The sequence below is a fragment of the Aquarana catesbeiana genome, linkage group LG05 (assembly GCF_042186555.1).
Source record: "Aquarana catesbeiana isolate 2022-GZ linkage group LG05, ASM4218655v1, whole genome shotgun sequence".
NCBI classification, from domain to species: Eukaryota; Metazoa; Chordata; class Amphibia; order Anura; family Ranidae; genus Aquarana; species Aquarana catesbeiana.
In genome coordinates, this window is record NC_133328.1 from 586,182,930 (window position 1) to 586,207,722 (window position 24,793).

The following is a 24,793-nucleotide window of genomic DNA, read 5'->3' on the forward strand; positions in this document are numbered from 1 at the left end:
GTCTTAGTGGGGTGTGGGTCAGGAATTATGCACCCCCCCCCCAAAAAAAAGGCAAAAACATATCTATTTGTAACCCAAAATACATACTGCAAAAGAACAATTCAGGCCTGTTCTTAGGCCAAACACCTGCCACAAATGCAGGCTTTAAAATAACCTAGCTAGGATTGCTCGCACACCTACCCAGTAAAGGACACACCAACCAGTGTAATTGATTCTGTCTCTTCAAGTAGGCCTCAAGTGCTCACATCTGCTAATTAGGAAAACACTCTTTACAAATGAAAAAATGCATCAGCATAGATATCTGTGCAGGGTAAACTTCAAAATAACAATTGTCCAAGGCTCTGGCCATGATCAGTGATCCCAAAAATCTCCAAATCAAACTTGTACGTTGTTGTTCCATGTGGAGGGTCCGAAACAGGAAATGGAAACTTTGTGAGGGCTGCGTCACACAAATTGGTGACAAAGCACATTTGTCATTCATCATAAGCATACAACATTAAAATATGTGTGCAGGATCCCACCAGACTTATATATCCATATCTGGGCCAAAACACCCCAGTTTTAGATTTGGTGCAAACCCACATTTGCTTGATTCATAATGTGATTTGTCGGGGTTGTATTATGTGAAACCCATCAAAAATGTCATCTGATGAAAAAAAACTTTTACAATAAGACAGAAGAAAAACCTCTAACTGGAAAGCAGGATTGGGATTAAAACCAAGAACCCCAGTGCTGCTAGGCAGAAGTGCTAACCTGTCAGCCACTGTGCTTGTGTGTAGGCTGCATCTCGGTGGTGTCAAACTGTCCTAAGTCCCACTGGTGCAAGAAATTAATCAATGCAGATGTACTGTAGAAGGCCAGAGAGACACTGAACAACCTGTTTCTGGCATATGCCATCTGTTTTGAAGGCTGGCTATGGCTGATTACTGTCAGCATGCTGAGAGATAAACAGCTGTCATTTTGTGGGTTTTGGCTTGGTAAGAGGCTGCAATTAATGCTGGTGGGGAAATGTTAAGGCTGATTATAATCCTTGCCCATTGAAAACATATGACACAATTTGCAATGGTGGTAGGACCCTCCTACACATAAATACTACATTTAGACATAATTTATGTAAGCACCAGGAGTCATGTTTAACAACATAGGAAGAACAGACAACTTCTCTACATGAAGTGGCATGCTTGGAATTTGAACCAGCAAACAAAGCACTGCTAAGCAGTAGTGCTAACCTGTTAGCCACTGTGCTGCCAAATGGGTATCCCTCCTACACATAAATACTGCATTTCTTTGGACATATGGGTGGTGGAATTACATTAGCCGGGAGTTATTCTACTTGATTTATTCTGTGATATTTGTTTGTTCTTGGTGTGTGAGTGTAGAATAGTGATGTTACCTTCATATTTTTGGAAATTACGTTTTGATTTCTGTTTGTGGTTTGTAAATATACCTGTGTGAGTTTGGGTAAAGATTTTTGTGAGATGGGTGAGAGCTAGCATTCTTAGAAACAAAGTAGATGAAGAAGCAACATTGTTGCAAGGACATTTTTTTTTTAGAGAAAGATACATTTCATCTCAACATGAAAAGTATTTATTTGGGGAAGTTACAATTGTGCCTTTGGAATCAATAGCTGAAACTGGCATTGGGCTACATAACGCTAATCTTCACTCTGAAAAAACGCTTTTTAAACCAGTGCTCGTGCTGGTATGTACTATAACTCTTGGTAAAAAAGACATGGGAGTTAAAATGAGAGTTGTTTGCATGTCTGAGCATGCTCAGTTGTGCTGGCACCTAGTTGTAAAGAAACAGGGAAATGAGCTCTTCTCAGACTTTTAAAGATATTTTAGTATAGTATAGTTATATTTTATATAACATTTTTTAACACAGTTTAAAAGCAGATTATCTTTAAACAATTTTCCACATATTTCAGTACCATATCATGCTCTAAACATTATTTTTATGTGCAATACTCCAGGTCCTAGCAAGATAAGGGTTGTCTGGGCGCTATAGTAAATTCGGTTTTGGGAGCATTTTTGCCCCAGTGCTATTGTGAATTTCGTTTGGGCGCTAATACCGTGATCGTAGTAATTTGAGGCTATTTAGTGCTAACTAGAAGTAATTAGCACTAATTAGCGGTGATTACTGCTAATTAGTGCGTGGCACTATATTAAATGAACCCCTCTGTGTGGCGTAAAACTAACACTGCACATCACCCTGAACACAACATCCTGACCGTGAAACATGGTGGTGGCAGCATTATTTTGCAGGTATGCTTTTCTTCAGCAGGGACAGGGAAGTTGGTCAGAGTTGATAAGAAGATGGATGAAGCCAACTAGGGCGGAGGTTCACCTCCCAGCAGGACAAGGACCCTAAACATACAGCCAGAGCTACAATGGAATGGTTTAGATAAAAGCATATTCATGTATTAGAATGGCCCAGTTAAGGTCCAGACCTAAATCCAATTGAGAATCTGTGGCAAGACTTGAAAATTGCTGTTCACTGATGTTCTCCATCCAAACTGACAGAGCTTGAGCTATTCTAAGGAAGAATGGGCAAAAATTTCACTCTCTAGATGTGCAAAGTTGGTGGAGACATACCTAAAAAAGACTTGCAGCAGTAATTGCAATGAAAGGTGATTCTACAAAGTAGTGACTCAGGGGAGCTAAATACAAATGCACGCCACACTTTTCACATATTTGTATGGAAAAAATTTGGAAAACCATTTATTATTTTCCTTCCACTTCACAATTATGTGCCATTTTGTGTTGGTGTTGTAACATGACAAATAGTGGAAAATTTCAAAGTGGTATGAATACTTTTTCAAGGCACTGTATAAGGCCCCTTTCACACTGATGGACCGACAGGTCAGTTTTCAGGTGGATCCATTGCTCTCTATGGAGCGCAGATGTCAGCGGACATGGGTCCACTGACACCTGTCGACACCTGATCTGATCCTGTCTGCTAAAAGCAGACGGCTAGGGATCTATTATCCATCCGCCTGGTGGATCGGATCGGATGACAGTCAGATGGAAATAGACAGGCAGTCCATTTCCATCTGACGGTTCATAGAGGACAGTGGGCTGTATCTGTGTCCGCTCTACATCAGCAGAGTGGACACAGACCTGTCATCCGCCTGCTCAGTGGGGATCAGGAGAAAAATCCCCTGCTGAGCTGGCAGATCCACTAGCGGACTCCGCCAGTGTGAAGGGGGCCAAAAGTTAAAAGTAAACCAAAGATTTTGAAAAAAAGCACTTTCCCTTTCTCTATTATAAAACATATCAAATAAAAAATGCCTGGACAGTACAAATGCCCCTAAAATGATTCCAAAATAAAATGTATTAGAACCGCTCCATTTTGAATCTGCTGCTGCCTACAATCCCTTTATTCATGAAATTCTTCTTCAGGTCTGGTATGGATTTTAAGGGGAACCCCGTGCCCAAATTTAAAAAAAAATGGCGTGGGGTCCCCCCCAAAATCCATACCAGGCCCTTCAGGTCTGGTATGGATTTTAAGGGGAACCACATGCCGAAATTTAAAAAAAAATGGCATGGGGTTCCCCCCCAAAATCCATACCAGGCCCTTCAGGTCTGGTATGTATTTTAAGGGGACCCCTGTGCCAAAATAAAAAAAAAAAATGGTGTAGGGGTCCCCTCCAAAATCCATATCAGACCCTTATCCGAGCATGCAACCTGGCAGGTCAGGATAGGGGGGGTGAGCATGCGCCCTCCCCCTCCTGAACCCTACTAGGCCACATGCCCTCAACATTGGGAGGATGATTTGGGGTCCCCCAAAGCACTTTGTCCCCATGTTGATGGGGACAAGGGCCTCATCCCCACAACCCTTGCCCAGTGGTTGTGGGGTCTGCAGGCGGGGGGCTTATCGGAATCTGGAAGCCCCCTTTAACAAGGGAACCCACAGATCCCATCCCCTATGTGAATGTACCCCTACCCATTCACCAAAAAAGTGTCAAAAAAGTAAAAATGACAGGAGACAGTTTTTGACAATTCCTTGGTTAAAAAAAAGTGCCCTGTGATGTCCATCTTTCTTCAATCACAGCGCAGACAGACCCGAAAAAAAGTTTTTTTCCTTGATTTTTATCTATACTGCCGGGACCCGGCAATACATTACAGCCACTAGCAAGTTTAAATTTTTTTTTCCTTTAGAAATGTAATTTTGCTACGGAAACGTAAAACATATCAGGACGAGTTGCTACCTTACGGGCAGACTAAGGCACGATATTTAAAGGAATATTTAATTTTTATTGTTTCACTTTAAGCATTGTTAAAATCACTGCTCCTGAAAAAAGGTCTGTTTTTAAACCTTTTTTTTTGCATTGATACATGTCACCTGGGGCAGTACCCGGGTCCCCAAACACTTTTTATGGCATATAAGCCTTTAAAATGAGCACTTTTCATTTTTCATGTTCATTTCTCAAAGACTTTAATGGTGTTCGCATGTTCGCACAAATTTTTTGCCTGTTCGTATGTTCTGGTGCGAACCGTAAAGTAAATGTAGTAAAATTAATAATCTGTCATTTTTCCAATGTTAGTACATCAAATGCAAGAAAACAGTTGTCACTATCAGTAAGGCGGTCCAGACTGCAGAGCAATGCACAGGCAGAAAATGGCTGAGAATGGAAGAAATGCAAGCATGCAAAACAAGGAAAACATTTTTTTTTTTTTTTAACATTGCAGCTTAGATTTTAGATATTCTTTAAAAACTTAAAGTGTCATCAAACCCAAACTGAAAGTGTGCCCATACTCACAAAGCCACTAAAGCATTTGTTTTGTGTAGAGTGAAATATATCTGGTTAATTTTGCCTTCAGCTGTCCCTCCCATCTTCTCTGTGCCCCCATTGCAGGTCGAGATTGTGGAGACGAGCCGGTGTCCTCTACTGAGCATGCTCAGTTCTAAGCTCTTCATTTTCTCCTTTTTCGTGCAGCCCATGTAACTATAGAGCAGTGGTTCTCAACTCCTGTCCTCTGGACCCACTAACAGGACAGTTTTACAAGATAACTGAAATGTCACAGGTGATATCTTTTACTGCTCAGTGATTGCAATATTCTAGTCTGCATCTCCCTATGGTAATACTTGAAATCTGGCCTGTTAGTGGGCCCTGAGGACAGGAGTTGAGAACCACTGCTATAGAGTCACACATGTGGGTGTATACAAAGTGGTAAATGACACTCCAATCCCACCCTCCTCCTCCATGTCCTATTGCTAGCCACTACAGAGACAGGATATAGTATGCTGATTAATTGCATTCACAAAAATGCTTAGTTTTAATATAAATCAATATTTAATATATCCAATGTCATTGCTAATACCTGTAAGGTAAAAAAAAAAGAGCCTTGAATGCAGATACTGTTTGAAAATAATGAAAGCTAGTGTCAGTCATCTCAAACTCTGCCTACACCATATTAATGCACACAAAATATACCTTTAGATACCTTATATCTCCCATTGGGCGTGGAGGTTTTGGTGCTAGTCCCCCCCCCCTCCCTCCCCAATATTTTAACCCCTTCCCGCCGACCGAACGCACATATGCGTCCTCGGCTTTCCGGGGTTATACCGGGATGATGCCCGCAGCTGCAGGCATCATCCCGGTACCATTGTTTTCAGCGGGCGATCGGCTACCCGAATATAACAACCGATGCGGCTAAAAGCCGCTCGGCTGTTATACCGGAGGAGCGGGAGGGGACATCCCCCCCCTCCCGCCGCCTCCCGCCGCTGTTACCCGTGCGATCGGGAGGCCCGGTGTCCATTCGGGAATCTCCGGCGGCTGGGGCGGGCTGGAACGAAGCTGTGAGCGGCTTCGTTCCAGCCTTCTAATTGTAAACGCGGAAGCGACGTCATGACGTCACTTCCCGTTTACTCGGCTGCCAATGGCGCCGAATTTAAAAAAGTACACAGTATTCAGAATCGCCGTTTTCGGCGATCTGAATACTTTGAAGTGTAAAGGAGGGATGGGGGGTCTTTTAGACCCCCCATCCCTCCATAAAGAGTACCTGTCACCACATATTACTGTCACAAGGGATGTTTACATTGCTTGTGACAGCAATAAAAGTAAAAAAAAAAAAAAAAATTTTTAAACACAATTTATAAAAGTACAAAAATAAATAAAATAAATAAATAAATAAAAAAAAAAAATTTTTAAAGCGCCCCCGTCCCCGCGAGCTCGCGCAGCGAAGAAAACGCATACGGAAGTCGCGCCCCCATATGTAAACGGTGTTCAAACCACACATGTGAGGTATCGCCGCGATCGTCAGAGCGAGAGCAATAATTCTAGCCCTAGACCTCCTCTGTAGCTCAAACCTGGTAACCGTAAAAAATTTTTAAAGCATCGCCTATGGAAATTCATAGGTACCGTAGTTCGTCGCCATTCCACGAGTGCGTGCAATTATAAAGGGTGACATGTTTGGTATCTATTTACTCGGCGTAACATCATCTTTCACATTATACAAAAAAATTGGGGTAACTTTACTGTTTGGATTTTTTAAAATTCATGAAAGTGTCACTTTTCCAAAAATTTGCGTTTAAAACACCGCTGCACAAATACCGTGTGATAAAAAATATTGCAACAATCGCCATTTTATTCTTTAGACTCTCTTCTAAAAAAATATATATAATGTTTGGGGGTTCTAAGTAATTTTCTAGCAAAAAATACGGATTTTAACTTGTAAACACCAAATTTCAAAAATAGGCTTAGTCATGAAAGGGTTAAGCACTGGTCACCACTGCTGTAGAGAGCATACATCAACAGAATAATAGAAGCTCCTCCCAAAGATCTTTCCCTGCACATGCCAAAGAACAGGGAAAGATTATGGGACCACACAACAGATGTGAAGGAATAAGGTACTTAGAGGATTAAAATTATAAAACAAAAATACAGTGGCATGATATATATGATTTATGTAAATGAATTATGGCAATTAATATTTCTCTGTTTGGCATCACTTTAAAACACGTGTGATATACATTCTGAATTCATTTTTACATTTAAAAACCTAAAACAATAGAGAACAAAATGTGTGCAATAAATTTAGCTGATTTGTGCAACAGTGTCTTTAGGTAACTAAAATTGGATTGTTTAAGAAAAAAATATAATAAGAAAAAAACTCCTATGTGTTATGCCTCTGTGAATTGAGAATATTATTATGCTAGCCAAAAAAGGGTTAAAGCAGCTCTGTTCTTAGTGTTACTGGAAGTGATTTTCCATCATCGTCAGCTGTATACAACATCCTCCTTTAATACTAAACTGTAACAAAATATGCAATATTGAATTTTTGAAAAGGACACACATCAAGGATAAACAGAGAAGCACATTCACTATAAAGAGCAGTACAGAGTAACATCTGAGAATCCTTTCATGTTGGAAACGTTCATGTCTTACTTGACATCCACCTTTTTTATTTTTTAAGTGCATCAATATAATTGATGTTCCCTAGAAGATGAGATTGAGTAATGGCACTGCTTGCATGATACATCAGCATGCAGAAAGGAACCTCATAACATTCAATGTGCGTCATCTCTTGACTTTTACATGACCATGAGAAGAAGAGAAATGAGGCCCCTTAGTAAAGGGTTGTTTTCACGTTTATTGACCTAGACCAGCCTTTCTCAACCTTTTTAGCACAGAATAACCCTTGAAATGAATGTCTGGACTCGAGGAACCCCAGCTAATTATTTCTATATCTACAATTCGCAATACATCAGTGTGATGGTCAATGAGAAGAATGCGCTTAAAATTCATGGTCAGTGGGAAAAACTCCCCAATCACCGACAGCAAAAAAGATGATTGGCATCAGTAGGTAATTCTCTTATAGGCAGAAATTGTTGTTGCCTGAGCAACCTATGGAGGAATTCTAAGGCTGAGAAAGGCTGATCTAGAAATGTAAATCTTATCACCTAGTAAGAACCTGAAAATGATAAAAATGTTTTCATTTTCCTTGGCTGTTGTGGCCGGTTAAGAAGCTAATAGAGACCCCTGATATCTCATTAAAGAGATCCTGTCACATACACTATATTGCCAAAAGTATTGGGACTTCTGCCTTTACCTGAACATGAACATTATCGGCATTCATGTCCTTAAGGTTCAATATTCTGGAAAGGCTGTCCACAAGGTTTAGGAGTGTGTCTATGGGAATGTTTGACCATTCTTCCAGAAGCGCATTTGTGAGGTCAGGCACTGATGTTGAACGAGAAGGCCTGGCTCGCAGTCTCCACTCAAATTCATCCCAAAGGTGTTCTATCGGGTTGAGGTCAGGACTCTATGCAGGCCAGTCAAGTTTCTCCCCCTCAAACTCGCTTATCCACACTATATTGCCAAAAGTTTTGGGCCGCCCATCCAAATCATTTGGTGGAGGGGAAAATATGCTGTGGGGTTGTTTCCAGGTTCTTACTAGGTGATAAGGTTTACATTTCTAGATTACCCTTATGCCCCATACACACGATAGGATTTTCCGACGGAAAATGTTCTATGGGAGCTTGTTGTCAGAAATTCCAACCACATTTTCCATCGGAAATTCTGTAACACAAAATTTGAGAGCTGGTTCTCAAATTTTCTGACAACAAAATCCGTCATAAATTTTAAGCTGTTATAGCTGCAAAGAGTGGGCCAACTCAAAATTGAACCCTACGGACTTATGCCGCGTACACACGACCGGACTTTCCGGCAGAAAAGGTCCAACAGAATCATTCCGACGGACATTCCGATCGTGTGTGGGCTTCATCGGACTTTTTCTCTCTAAAATTCTGATGGACCTAGAAATAGAACATGTTTCAAACCTTTCTGACGTAATCAGTTCCTATCGGGAAAACTGCTTGTCTGTATGCTATTCCGATGGACCAAAACGGAGGAAGGGCAGCTATTGGCTACTGGCTGTTGAACTTCCTTTTTCTAGTTCTGTCGTACGTCATCGCGTTCTAAACGATCGGACTTTGGTGTGATCGTGTGTAGTCAAGTAGAACTCCGTCGGAACTCCGTCGGAAAGACCGTCGGAATCTATTCTGATGGAAAGTCCAGTCGTGTGCACGCGGCATAAGACTAGAATGCCATTAAAGTTGATGTGTGTGTGTGTGTGTGTGTGTGTGTAAAGGCAGGCATCCTAATACTTTTGGCAATATAGTGCATGATAGCTCATAAGGGTAATTAGTCCCTTATGTGATATCAATGAAGTTAAGTGAAAAAAAGGTACACAATTAAAAGTACACCCAAGCACTTACAAAACCCCTCCAAAAATGTTTGAGCCCATCCTCAGGTACATGCACATACTATGTATGAAAATCACATGTCTGGGCACCTACGTACGAAAACGATGATTGTGTTACACGTTACACATCGCCATGCACACCAGATGGAGAGAAATAATTCTAGGACCATTGCTTACATTTAAGATAAACTCATGACCTGAAAAGGCTTTTAAAGCATCACCTATCAAGAACTTTGGGTTCTGCAGTTTGTCAAGCTTTCACAGGCACACAGTTTTAAGAGATATAGAAAGAAAGGACTGTAGGCCTTAGGCCTAGGGACTTTAGAGGTGTTGATATCAGAAAATTTTTTATATATATATACACTGGTTCACAACCATGTTAGGATAAAAAACAAATTTTTATTACAATTGATATAAAAAAGGCCTAACCACGGGCCAATACATGATATAACAATTTCCAGAGAATTCATAAAGTGCTACTACATTTTATGATGCAAATACCAATTTCTTCCCGACATGTTTCGCTCAAATCGAGCTTCCTCAGGGGATTGTGTGGTATTAATTATAAAACTGAAAATTACATAAACAAAGAAAAATCATCAATACAAAAATATATATAATTAAATGTTAAACAGATTACATAGTCAAAACAATATAACAAATTCCAAAATATCAAATCAATAATATAAAGTAAAATCAATATACATTATTATTAACTCAAGTTGTTAAACTAATATTTAATGAAGGAAAAAAAAAAAAAAAGGGGAAGGGGGGAAGGGGAAAGGGGATATTCATAAACCCTTACCTGGGAACGATATATTTTTATAAAAGAGGAAAACTGAAGTTTTGCCAGATATGTTGGAAAATTTTTACTCCTAGGCTAACCTCCCGCTCATTAGGATACCTGGATCGCTAGTTTGCTTGCAGAGGTGATATATATATATATATAGTCGGAACTTTTTATATATAAAAAAATAATAGTGTCCTAGCAGAAGGGGACAGGACATATGTGGTTAGTAAAAATTGTTAAATATTTTAAATAAAAACTAGTTAATTATGTATAGTCAAAAAATTACTGCATTTGAAAACAACCAATATTGTTTCTATAAATCATACCTGGAAGTATTTTAGAGGGTAGAATCAATTTTAAAGGTAAGGAACATCCTGGGTGTTTATTGGGACAGGAGCACCAGCCATAGGATGTAATACAGAGAGGAAGGGAACCTTCAATATAGAAGAAAGATGGGGATCATCTGGAAAGGAAGGGTTAAATCAGCCTTAGCCTGTATCCAACACAACTATCATGAAATAAAAAAAGGATATGCTTAATGTTAAAATTGCCTTGTGCCAAAATTAGGCAAAAAGAAAGTGCATACAGAAATCCTATAGTTGTGAATAGAGAGGAGTTGCCTACCTTGTACATATGTTAGAGAAATTCAATAGGGTGGAGGAGAGATACTTCCCTGAACCAGTGTATATATATATAAAAAATTTTCTGATATCAACACCTCTAAAGTCCCTAGGCCTAAGGCCTACAGTCCTTTCTTTCTATATCTCTATATATGGGATGTGGTGTTTTATATTTTGGTCTTTCCTGTCTCTATTTCTCACTATGTAATTCTTCAGGTGTTATCCACCTACCTCCCAATTTGAAACAGGAATTGCCAAATTTATCGCTATATTTTCAACCCAAGTGGTAATTGGTTGTTTATTATTGATTATTGTTAATTGTTATTTCATAAGTGAATTTTTTTTTTTTTTTTCTTCAGCATGGCAAACTACTGTGGTAATGCATTTGAAGGGTTTATGGAACAAATTCATAAATCACAAAATCTTACAGGAGGTGGTCTTACTATGGACCGTTTTTTTCTCAGACTCCAGAGAATGTTAGAAAAGAAAGCCAGAATACATTGGAATAAATGGTACTTTTCCAGATATATAGAAGAGAAGGTCGCCCCGTGGGGGCTTAGAATTCAGATCTTCCCCACTATTAATAACATGGGACAAGATTTTAAACATAAATGGGAGGAGAACCTTCAAAATTGCTCCCTCATAATGATGGAACTACTATGTGAATATTTTGGCTCTGAACTAACCTCTCTGGACAAAGAGATTGAAAGGCTCTATAGGGACAATGATTCTATTGTCTCTAGTGAGCTTTTCCCTGATCGAGAAACTATGTTAAATACTGAACTAGAGAAGTATGTGTCAGGATTATTAAAAACTAAAGAGAAGAAGTATATGAGAGACAAATTGGCATATGACAATGACCAAGCGTACAATTGGATTCAAAACAAATCCAAAAAGCGTAATAATAAAAAATCTACCTTTAAAGAAATTCAGTCTGAACCTAATGACTCTGACACTTCGTCTGCTTCCTCCTTTTCTTCACAGGTTGCTGAGCGTCCTTCTAATCATCAAAAAAATGTGGATATTTCCAAACATTCGGACGGGAATGCGAATGCACTCACTAATTCCCTGAAACGCACTCCTAACACCAGCCGACCCCCGATGAGCACTAGAGCGTCTATGGCCAAAGCCAACACCACAAACAGCGCACCTAACCATCGCGAATCGGCTATTAATGTTGGTTCTGCCAACTCATTTTCCGCTCAAGCGTCATCTTCGCAAGTAAGTACGTCCAATGACACCATCACACAATCGGATTTTCGTCCGGCTCCAATTTTTACGCAACCGGTACACGATCACAAGAAAAGTATGAGCACGGAACCAACGTCGTTCAAAACCTTGAAAAGTTTGAAATAGTAAATCTTTCATCCACCTCTCTCACGCCAGATCAACTTTCTGTGTTGGAGCTGGGTTTATCCTTTTGCCCCACTCAAAAAGTTGATCAATTCGAGCTAATTAAAGATCTAAACCTCTTCGCTAGAAAATTACTCCTTCGTATATCATTTGACAAGTCTACTTCATCACCCGACACATCTCCCAGATCTATTTTTCCCTCCCAGAACTCCTACTCTACATCTGCACCTCCTTCTCAAATTCCAAGTCTAGAAGACATTAAGGCCCTTGAAGATCTAATGGAGCTGTGGGAAGAAGGACATATTGATCAAACTGAGATGCTAGAGGCGGATTCTCTGGCTCTCGATCAATTGGTACCTTCAACCTCTTCCTCCACCCCAGATTTACAGTCCAATACCTTTTCATTTACTAAACCTAAAGAATATAGACCAAAGTCAAAAACCTTTCCTGGCCTACAAGGGAATCCCAATGTTTGGGCATTCATTCAACAAATGACTGAAGCTATAAAAAAGACGAAGTGGAAGGGACTACGTGATTCGAATTTAACCTCCTCCCAATTAGAAGCCCTATCTTCCTTACAGAACAACAAGCAGTTAATTATAAAACCATCTGACAAGGGTGGCAACCTTGTCATCATGGACTGCCAACAATATGTAACCATGGTGAAACGATTGTTAAACAATCGTGAATGGTACAAACGAATATCAGAAGTCCATATACAACATATGACTACCCGTTATAGAAAACTTATCGGCTCAGCGTACCATTCAGGTTTGATTAACAAATCAACCTGGCAATTTCTTGATGTTCCCTTTCCACGTATACCTACTTTTTATGCACTTCCCAAAGTCCATAAGGATCTGAAGGATCCTCCAGGCCGCCCCATTGTGTCGGGAAATGGCTGCCTGACAGAAAGGTCCAGCCAATTAGTTGACGACTACCTCAGACCTTTTGTGGAAGATTTAGCATCTTATCTACAGGATACTAGAGATCTTTTGAAAGCTTTAGATGGTTTGGCACTACCTGAAGGGGCCTGGTTGGTATCTTTGGATGTGGAGGCCCTCTACAACTCCATCCCCCACAACAAGGGGGTGGAAGTTGTAGAGGGCTTTATCTCTCTTAATGGAGAGTCATCCCCGGCATATAATCAATTTATTCTTGATCTTCTGCGATTCATTTTACATAACAATATTTTTATTTTTGAACGCTCCCACTACCTCCAGATACAGGGCGTAGCCATGGGCACCAAATGTGCTCCTTCCTATGCCAACCTGTATCTGGGGGGGTGGGAGCAAAACCTGCTCCTTGATGATAATATACAACGCTTTTTCGAACAGATACCGATCTGGCGAAGATATATGGATGATATCTTTTTCATCTGGACAGGAAATTACACGGATTTACTTTTATTTTTTGAAAATCTGAGGGTTAATAAATTTAACCTCAGTTTCACCATGGAAGCAAGTCAAGAAAGACTGACCTTCCTAGATATTCAAATTTTCATTAACCAGGACAGAACATTAGGTACCACTCTATATCGAAAGCCATCGTCGGGTAACTCTCTTCTCCATGCCACCAGCTCCCATCCTTCATCATTAAAAAAGAACATTCCCTATGGGCAATATCTTCGCCTTAGAAGAAATTGCAGTACCAGCAGTCATTTTGAAAAAGAAGCCAAGGCCCTACAACACCGCCTCAAGATTCGCGGTTACAGTAACAAGAGTCTAAAAAAAGCATATGCCAGGGCAAAGAAGCATAACAGATCGGATCTTATCCATGGGCAAAAAACTCCCACATCTACTACTGAACTTAGAATGATTACCAGATTCTCGGGACAACACAAACAAGTACGGGAATTGATGCAGAAATATTGGTACCTCCTAATGGGAGATCCACGGGTCTCAAAACATCTAAAACACTATCCAGAAATAACTTTTAAACGATCACAATCCATTAAGGATAGGATTGTTCACAGTCATTATGATCCATCTCTCATTCCTATTAGTTCAAATAGAGGTACACGACCGTGTCATAAATGCGATTTCTGCAGGTATATACATGCAACACGCACCATTGCCCTTCCCAATGGCCGCTCTTACTCTCCTAAATTTGCAGTCACTTGTCAGTCAGTTGGCATTGTCTACCTGATGACTTGTGGCTGCAATGCTTTCTATGTGGGCAAAACAAAGCGCCCATTCTTCCACCGCATACGGGATCATGTCTCCCTTGTCTGTAAAAAAAGAATGGAGACACCGATCAGTCGCCATATGGGCCTTTTTTCATCAATTTGACGACACTATGATGCGTTTTGTTGCTTTGGAATATGTCCCCCCAGGAGAAAGGGGAGGTAACTATGATCAGATTTTGTTGCAACGGGAAGCCAAATGGATTTCCAATCTTGATGCTTTAAAAGCCCCAGGGCTTAACGATGCCCTTAGCTATAAACCTTTTCTGTGATTTTATTATTCTATATCTATTAGTAATTTGTTTTGCTGTGTTGGAATAATATATATATATATATTTTTTTTTTTATACTCCCCCCCCCTTTTTTCCCCCCCCGCCCTCCCTCCTCTACCCTGGATTACTTCTATTTAAGCTTGCACGGACACCCAGGCATCTAATTTATGTGGGTCTCTAATCAAGGGCCCCATTTTTAGATGCCTTTTATGGCCTCCTGCGCCATGTATTATAGCCCCATCTATTTATCATCTCATTCTGGCCCGCTCCTATAACAACTGAGGTTTGGTTCATTATTGTCATTATTCCGTTTTGAGCTGAGCCAGCTTTCCCCCTCCCATCTATTGAGGGCAAAAACCACTTCCAAGATGGCGACCGGGAGCTGTTTGTTACAACAGCTTCTGACGCCGCTGATGATAGATGAGGCGCATGCGCAGTGTGGACCCTATGCATGTCCGCGGAGCGGCAGTGACGTCAGACGCTGTCCGCTCCGGAGAATGATATTTAAACAGGGAGATCTTTTACTCCCTGTCACTACTCTGCTGGACATTACGGAGGAAGGAGGGAAGTATCTCTCCTCCACCCTATTGAATTTCTCTAACATATGTACAAGGTAGGCAACTCCTCTCTATTCACAACTATAGGATTTCTGTATGCACTTTCTTTTTGCCTAATTTTGGCACAAGGCAATTTTAACATTAAGCATATCCTTTTTTTATTTCATGATAGTTGTGTTGGATACAGGCTAAGGCTGATTTAACCCTTCCTTTCCAGATGATCCCCATCTTTCTTCTATATTGAAGGTTCCCTTCCTCTCTGTATTACATCCTATGGCTGGTGCTCCTGTCCCAATAAACACCCAGGATGTTCCTTACCTTTAAAATTGATTCTACCCTCTAAAATACTTCCAGGTATGATTTATAGAAACAATATTGGTTGTTTTCAAATGCAGTAATTTTTTGACTATACATAATTAACTAGTTTTTATTTAAAATATTTAACAATTTTTACTAACCACATATGTCCTGTCCCCTTCTGCTAGGACACTATTATTTTTTTATATATAAAAAGTTCCGACTATATATATATATATATCACCTCTGCAAGCAAACTAGCGATCCAGGTATCCTAATGAGCGGGAGGTTAGCCTAGGAGTAAAAATTTTCCAACATATCTGGCAAAACTTCAGTTTTCCTCTTTTATAAAAATATATCGTTCCCAGGTAAGGGTTTATGAATATCCCCTTTCCCCTTCCCCCCTTCCCCATTTTTTTTTTTTCCTTCATTAAATATTAGTTTAACAACTTGAGTTAATAATAATGTATATTGATTTTACTTTATATTATTGATTTGATATTTTGGAATTTGTTATATTGTTTTGACTATGTAATCTGTTTAACATTTAATTATATATATTTTTGTATTGATGATTTTTCTTTGTTTATGTAATTTTCAGTTTTATAATTAATACCACACAATCCGCTGAGGAAGCTCGATTTGAGCGAAACATGTTGGGAAGAAATTGGTATTTGCATCATAAAATGTAGTAGCACTTTATGAATTCTCTGGAAATTGTTATATCATGTATTGGCCCGTGGTTAGGCCTTTTTTATATCAATTGTAATAAAAATTTGTTTTTTATCCTAACATGGTTGTGAACCAGTGTATATATATATAAAAAATTTTCTGATATCAACACCTCTAAAGTCCCTAGGCCTAAGGCCTACAGTCCTTTCTTTCTATATCTCTATATAAGGGATGTGGTGTTTTATATTTTGGTCTTTCCTGTCTCTATTTCTCACCACACAGTTTTAAGGTTTGACATGTTTGGGGTCTGTTTACTCAGCACAACCTTATCTTTTATATTAACTAAAAAAAAAAAAAAAAAAGGGTAATATGTTGCATTTAAAAACTGACAAAAATTTGCAGTAGTGTATTTATTACCTAAAATTTGCGCTTGATAAACCGATGCAGTAATATTGCGTGACATAAAAAATTGCAACAGTTGCCATTTTATTCTTAGGGTTTGTAATTTGATGATATTTGATGATGTGTACATAAAATGCAAACACAGCTCCGGCAGTAAAAGGATTAAATACACTTTTAAATTGTAAAACCCATTCAAAGCTGTAAATTAGTTATAAAGAATAAGCTGATTCAGCCTAATGGGGGCTTAGCTAGCTGTGTATGGGGTCTGAGCAGTGATATAAAGACCAACTCAGATTCTGATTGGTTGTTAAAGGGAACGTCTCTGTTTCCTTTATTGATGTTTTATATATTGGCTCCTGTGTTGGACATCATAGAGAAAAAAAAAGACAGTGAAAATGGCCAGTTTGTCTATGAAGCTTGTCTTCACTGGACTGTGTGATAGCTGACTGTCAATCCTTAATCCTTTTACTGTGGATGGTCCCCAGATGCTGAGAAGCTGCATCATTGCTGCTATTCCTGACTGCTGTTCCCAAGCAACAAAATGTGTATGACAGCAAAAGTTCAATCTGCCCTGACACTTTATTGATTTTATTGTAACGTGACACAGCACAAGGTATAGTTCCCTAAATAGTAAGCATTTAATATATAGAACATTCCATAGCATTGAAAAGTAGAAAAAAATGATAGATAGATAGATAGATAGATAGATAGATAGATAGATAGATAGATAGATAGATAGATAGATAGATAGATAGATAGATAGATAGATAGATAGATAACAAAAGTGAGAAATGCCAACTTTCCAATCCAAACACAAGAACAATTGGGGAGCTGGATTCAAATTTTCTAAGGGTGACTGAAATTGTCACTAGATACACTGCCTCCAGTTCAGCAGCAGCACCTCACAAAATGGGCACCACCTCCAGGAAAAAGACCCAGAGATAAAAATATACATACATTCCAATGAGATATCGAACAAAGAACAGTAGATTTTGGGACTTTAAATGAGGCAAACACCAAAGGGATGCCATCCTCCATCCCTGTCATTAATTTAAAAAGGGGAGAGAGAGGTGGTACTTTAAATGAAGCACACAGCTGTAAAAGAGTAGGTCAAGTGACTGGGAAATTGAGTTTATTATTATACAATCCATAATTCATTATAAAATATTTAGGGCATCAAGCCTCTACACAATAAATCTCAGATCAATTAAACATAAAATACATAATAAACCACATTCCAGTGGACATTCATATATGGTAAGGACATAAATGACAGTGAGTACATATATATATATACAGTATTATCATATAGTAGGAACTTGGATGGCCAGAATGATGTTCATAAGTAGATAAAAGAACCAAATAGCAGTAATGAAAAGAGTTCTGAGTATGGGTAGGATGATATAAAATCTTGATATTCCATGATTGGGATAACAAAGTTTTAATTAAAGGCTCTACGCGTTTTTTTGTGGCCCCATAGCTGCTCATCAGGAGCATAAACCATGGAATAAATCTAGAAAGGAAGAAAACAATAAAAATGAAAATAAAATGGAATGGGAAGTTTAAAAATGGTTGAAAAATATTTTTATATGAGGTTACTGAAGGCTGTGCGTCCAACTCACATCTGCATTCGTGCACCAATGGAGCAGCATCGAGGATCGCCAAAGAACCACAGAGCAACGCCTCCGGGCGCCAGGGTGACCTGCAGGGACGATGACAACCGCCACAGACACATCCAGAGTGGGTAGGTGCAATTCATGTGAAGCGGAAGTGAAAACCCCCATGGGGACCTATGTGAAAGAGGTAACATTAAGTATATGCAAATATAGTTATGTATAGGCATGTGTTAAAAGGTGGTGTGTATAAAGAGGGACCAAATTAAGTGAAGTGCATGAGGTGAATGATTAAAAAAAAGGCGGTAGGTGAATAGGGAGTGCCGAAAAAACAAAAACCAAACCAACCACAAAGCCAAGGAAAAAAAAGAAACAAAGTAGAAAGGGAATGAAAAAATGAAAGGAAACATATAGTGTACCTGATGTGAACAGAGAATGACCATGATCCATGAGCATGAATGTGATCCTTCAGCATTCATCTTTCCCTCGATTGCAACCAGTCGTCCTGTCCCTGCAGCTGAAAAACACCCCCACAGCATGATGCTGCCACCACCATGCTTCACTGTTGGGACTGTATTGGACAGGTGATGAGCAGTGCCTGATTTTCTCCACACATACCGCTTAGAATTAAGGCCAAAAAGTTCTATCTTGGTCTCATCAGACCTGAGAATCTTATTTCTCACCATCTTGGAGTCCTTCAGGTGTTTTTTTAGCAAACTCCATGCGGGCTTTCATGTGTCTTGCACTGAGGAGAGGCTTCCATTCGGCAACTCTGCCATAAAGCCCCGACTGGTGGAGGGCTGCAGTGATGGTTGACTCTCTACAACTTTCTCCCATCTCCCGACTGCATCTCTGGAGCTCAGCCACAGTGATCTTTGGGTTCTTCTTTACCTCTCTCACCAAGGCTGTTCTCCCCCGATAGCTCATTTTGGCCGGACGGCCAGCTCTAGGAAGGGTTCTGGTCGTCCCAAATGTCTTCCATTTAAGGATTATGGAGGCCGCTGTGCTCTTAGGAACCTTAAGTGCAGCAGAAATTTTTTTGTAACCTTGGCCAGATCTGTACCTTGCCACAATTCTGTCTCTGAGCTCTTCAGGCAGTTCCTTTGACCTCATGATTCTCATTTGCTCTGACATGCACTGTGAGCTATAAGGTCTTATATAGACAGATGTGTGGCTTTCCTAATCAAGTCCAATCAGTATAATCAAACACAGCTGGACTCAAATGAAGGTGTGGAACCATCTCAAGGATGATCAGAAGAAATGAACAGCACCTGAGTTAAATATATGAGTGTCACAGCAAAGGGTCTGAATACTTAGGACCATGTGATATTTCAGTTTTTCTTTTTTAATAAATCTGCAAAAATGTCAACAATTCTGTGTTTTTCTGTCAATATGGGGTGCTGTGTGTACATTAATGAGGAAAAAAAATTAACTTAAATGATTTTAGCAAATGGCTGCAATATAACGAAGAGTGAAAAATTTAAGGGGGTCTGAATACTTTCCGTCCCCACTGTATATTCGTGATAATGATTCGTAGTTTTTGGGTAGGACCCCACTGCCACCATATTTTCACAGCGCTGATTTTAAAAGATTTACATGTGAGTGTATTTCTTATTTTTTTAATACATTTTACATTTGTTTATGGATTTACACTATGTGGCCTTCCCTTCTTCCTCCCTATTTGTCACCACCGCCACTTGGTTCCTAACACCATTCTGAGGGACATATCAGCCTATGGTTCATCCCAAGATCACCTTCTCTCTGGATCACCTACAGCCACTTACCATCTAAGCTTGGTCTGACCCAACTCAGCGTACGCCCCTTTGGGTCCATTAGATCCGGTAAGCCTCTTCAATGTTGGTGGTGGTGTGTCTGTCTTCACTCCAGATGTTATACACCTATTAATGTGCTCCTTGCATGAAGTCATATAACTTCAGAGGATTTTACATCCTATTACTAGGATCAATACATATATGGAGGATCTTCCCCTCATTTTACACCTAGAACTGTTGGTTCATTTTTGCCTTCACATTGGACATCTTAAACTTTTTTAGTGCTACACTTATTTCGTTTCCTTTCTATTTGGCATATATCCTGTTGGCCGTGTTAGCTGCTTGTTTGTGTTTTTAGGGCAGCGCAGAATTATTTGGTATATTTTTCTTTCTGTAGTTTGGAAAGTCGTTTGTTTATTGAATCTTTTAATACACACAATGACAATATCTCTTCTCCTCTGCTAAAATACAATACAACACCCTTCTCACTTAGTTCTCAGGAATGCACTTTGCCAGTAATCCAACCTCCAGCACAAAATTAATCAGCTGATTGGACTGTAAGATTTACTTTGAGTTGACCTTTTGTTTCATTAGACCTTTAGCAAATTACCAAATCATGTCAAATTCATTTGTTATATCCACTATAATTTCTTCCGTATTCGTTGAAATTCATTATTTTTTATGCATCCGAATGTCCGAAAGATGCAAAATTCGTCCGAAAGATGCAAAATTCAGCCGAATTTCGATTTGTTTTGAAACGAATTGCACAAGCCTACTACCCATACCCAGAACTTTTCATTACGGCTATTTGGTTGTTTTATCTACTTATGAAGGTCATTCTGGCCATCCAAGTTCCTACTATATTATCATACTGTATATATATGTACTCACTGTCATTTATGTCCTTACCATGTATGAATATCTATTGGATTGTGGTTTATTATGTATTTTATGTTTAATTGATCTGAGATTTATTGTGTAGAGCCCTAAATATTTTCGTAGGTTTGATGCCCAAAATATTTTATAATGAATTATGGATTGTATAATCTAAATAAACTCAATTTCCCAGTCGCTTGACCTACTCTTTTACTGCTGTGTGCTTCATTTAAAGTCTCACCTCTCTCTCCCCCCTCTTTTTTAAACATTCCAATGAGAGTGCCAAATAAGCGTCCAAAAGTCCAAGGAAATTTAATGAAAAAATTGATTCAAAGCAGAATAAATGTAACACATTTAAGGGACCAAACACACTCACCTTTTATCAGGGCTGAAGAATTTTCAGAGACGCTCTTTGGCAGTATTCACTAGCATTGTTTTAACCTGCCCCCCCCCCCCCCCCCCCCGAACTTGTTGCAAGCAGTAAATCACACTTCAGGTCTATCTGATATCTGCTTACCTGAGCCCATTTAGGCAGTCAACGTTCTTAAACTTTGATGAAGGGGGAGTGTGTTTGACTCCTGAAACGCATTCGTGTATTCTGTTATGAATTAATTGTATCATTAAATTACCTTGGTCTCTTGGACATTTGTTTGGCACTCTGGATTGTAACTTTCTTATCCAGGCCAGGTTATATTTATCACTTGCAGTACAAGAGCTATTTTTTTTCATATTGTATTAGTTAATATGTTGGGACTGGATCTGATCCCTCTGGTGTTGAGAACAATTTTTTTCTGAGGCTATCTACCTTGAACTGCTGACCTTTACTATATGATTAGTTTGTATAGTTCACAGCGTATTATTTTATGTCATGCTATATAAATAAATGAATCCCACGGTATTCTCTATATTAGCACTGTTGTGTTTTGCACCCTGCTCCTGCTGTGTAGTGCACTAATAATACTTGCATGTAACATGACATATTCAGCCTAATTAAACAATCATTTGTCACTCCGCATGGATAGGCAAGAATAGGTTTAACAATGCAAAGATTAACACAAATTAGCTCTGATTTTAATTTGTCTGTTGGAAAGGCAACATAAACATTCTTCTATTTATGTATGCGTTGCCTCATACACTGTTTCTGTGTAATTAGTAAACTCTGTCATTTAGCATTAAACTCATTTTTCTCTATTCTTTTTATATGTATGATATTAGTGACAATAAAGTTCTGTTTATGCGCCTCTCCTAGTTTTAATTGTCGCATAAATAGTTGCATCAATCAGCAGTGTCTTGCCAATGAGGCAAACTGAGATGACTACCTTAGGCGGCACTCTGGTGGTTGGGGTGGCACTGAGGCCAGGTTGTCTATAGGAGGGACTCGCCATGCTCGATGCAGCTCAGTAACATTGCCCAGTACATACAGGGCAACATTACTGTGCTTGTTGCTAGGACACTGATGTGCCTGCACCATAGCAACCAATGACTCTACCTGCCAGCATCCTAGCAACCTACCACGCACAGCAACATTGGTTGCCAGGATGCTGAGTGCTGTGCCACAGCAAAATTGGTTGCCACACCAGCACCCTAGCAACCAAAGTAGGGGGTGGCAAAATGCATGAGATGGCAGAATGTCCATGGGACACAGTGTAGCAGGATCACCAGGAACATTCAAAAGCTGCTACAATCTCCAGGAGGCCATTTTTGCCTGTATGATCTCTGGTGGGAGTCACCGTTATGGCAACCAAACCACAATCCACAAAACAAGCAATAATCACTTTATGGACACCAATGTAAGTGTAAATGAGCCCTAAGACTCTCGCTTTTTGACAGTAATGGAAGCAAATTTTGTGGGTAAAAGGACCATGACATATGTGTGCTGTAACATAAGAAAACCACCTGTGTATGGGAGCCATTTTAAGTGTACCTCCAGGGGAAATTTCCAACAAAATAATTTATAAACAATAACAACATCATTTATTGTATATATACTGTAAATCAAAAACAGATTAGTGTCATTAAAATATATAGTCAATCAAACTTTATGAGAAGTTATTATAGGCTTACCTATAGGTAAAAGTTATAGAGGAACGTTTACTTCCTCTTTAAGTAAAAACATCCCGTATCACTTTATTTTTTGACATCACAACACAGATATGACATTCCATATTGTTTAATAAAAGAGATTACAAACCTATTCCTACCCATGACTAAAGTATTGCTGATGTTGTGGCTGCCATGACCTTGCCTCTATTACTCACATACCATTCTTTACCCTAAATAATTGTAACAGTGCCCCCGTGGGGTCGCTGAGTGTTCTAGTTCCACGTGTCACCCTGCCCAGCCCGACATTCACTTCCAGTTACTCTCCACTAGACAATGAACAGTCCATCAGCTTTGTTTTTGTTATTTTATTGAGGGATTAAACTTGGATGGGGTAAGGGAACATGAGATGCCCAGAAAATTGACTTTAAAGGAATGAAATGTAGATTGGAATCTGTATTTGCAGTCTCTAAAGCTCCATACTCTTCCAGCACATCACTTATGAGTCAGCTCTGCTTCCTCTACTGCACAATGCTTGATTCCTGGCACAGCTAGCACATGGTTAGGCCCAACTCTGAATAAGGCCTAACAGTTAAAGGTTCCCCATTTTCTGGCAAGGGTCAGCTGTCCCCTTTGGTGTAGCAACCAATAGCAATTGAAAAGAGTCTCTTTGTGCTAGCTCTGTTCTAGGTGTAATACTGGTTCCAGTCAGTCCTGTGCAGACTCTGCCAATCCTCCCGGCTACAGTGGCCTGTCTCTAACGCCAGCAACATCACAGTCTTTTCCTCTGGCTCTACATCCACTCCTGACATGTCTCTCCCAGATCTTCTGACTGTGCCTGGCACTCACCGAACTACAGATGGATCCCTCCTGATAATTTGCCTGGCAGTGCTCCCCGCTGTCTTCTCCTGCTCCTGTTCATGACACTCCTCGTTTGGGTTGTATGGAGGGGTTCCTCTCCGAGCCCCTGTCCCAAGGTCACCACCCCCCCCAGATAGGGGGCTCCCTCAAAGGCCCCGACAGCCTAACACTCCATCACTCAGTTCTTCCACCCGACAACTCCTCCCCCAGCAGGCTGACCCTGGGTATATATAGGAGGCCTACCCCCTGCCAATCCTAGTTTGGGATTGGTTAGGGCTCCAAAGATACACCTCAAATTTGTTGCTGGCCCCCTTACAGTGCCAAGGGAATGTTTGCCTCTCCTTGTTGTCCTCCCAGACATTATTGGGAGGGAGGGGGCAGTGCTTATAAGCAAATGTAAAGAAGAAGTTGAAATCTGTACGTAGATGCACTTTAAACAATGTAAAGAGGTGTTTGGTGCACTTTCATTTGAGTACTCACACTACACAGACACACTCCATGGATACACTATAATATACTTATAATATAATGCGCCAAATGTACAGTGATGCACAGCAATATATGGCGTTAAACTGGCAGTAACGCACACAGAACTACGTGGCGTTAAACTGGCAGTAATGCATGCAAAACTATATGGCGTTAAACTGGCAGTAAAGCACACAGAAGTAAATGGCGTTAAACTGGAAGTAATACACAAAACTATATGGCGTTAAACTGGCAGTAACGCACACAGAACTATATGGCGTTAAACTGACAGTAACGCACACAGAACTATATAGCGTTAAACTGGCAGTAATGCACACAGAAGTAAATGGCGTTAAACTGGCAGTAACAATTTGCAATCAAATAGACGGTATTCAACCGTCACTACACTGACGCTATCTGAACTGTGCCTACTCTAGCTATACACTAATGTAAAGATTACTGACATGGTCTCACTACACTACAGTGAAACTATCTGAGCTGTCCCTACTCTAGCTGCACACTTTGCAAAGCTGAATGATGGTCTTCTTCACTACACTCATTGACACTAAACTAATATTCTACACTGACAATTGAAGCAAAATAGCACAGTATAGCACACTAACTAACTAATAGCACTGAACAGAGCCCTGTTCTATTTCTCTCCATTTCTCTCTATTTCTCTCCACGCCAAAATCACACTGAAAATGGCTGCCATTAAAAGAATACTTTTATACTGCGGGGTGGGAATGAGCCATGATTGGATAAAGTCATGATGACAGTGTCCAATCATGACTCTGACAGTGCTCTGT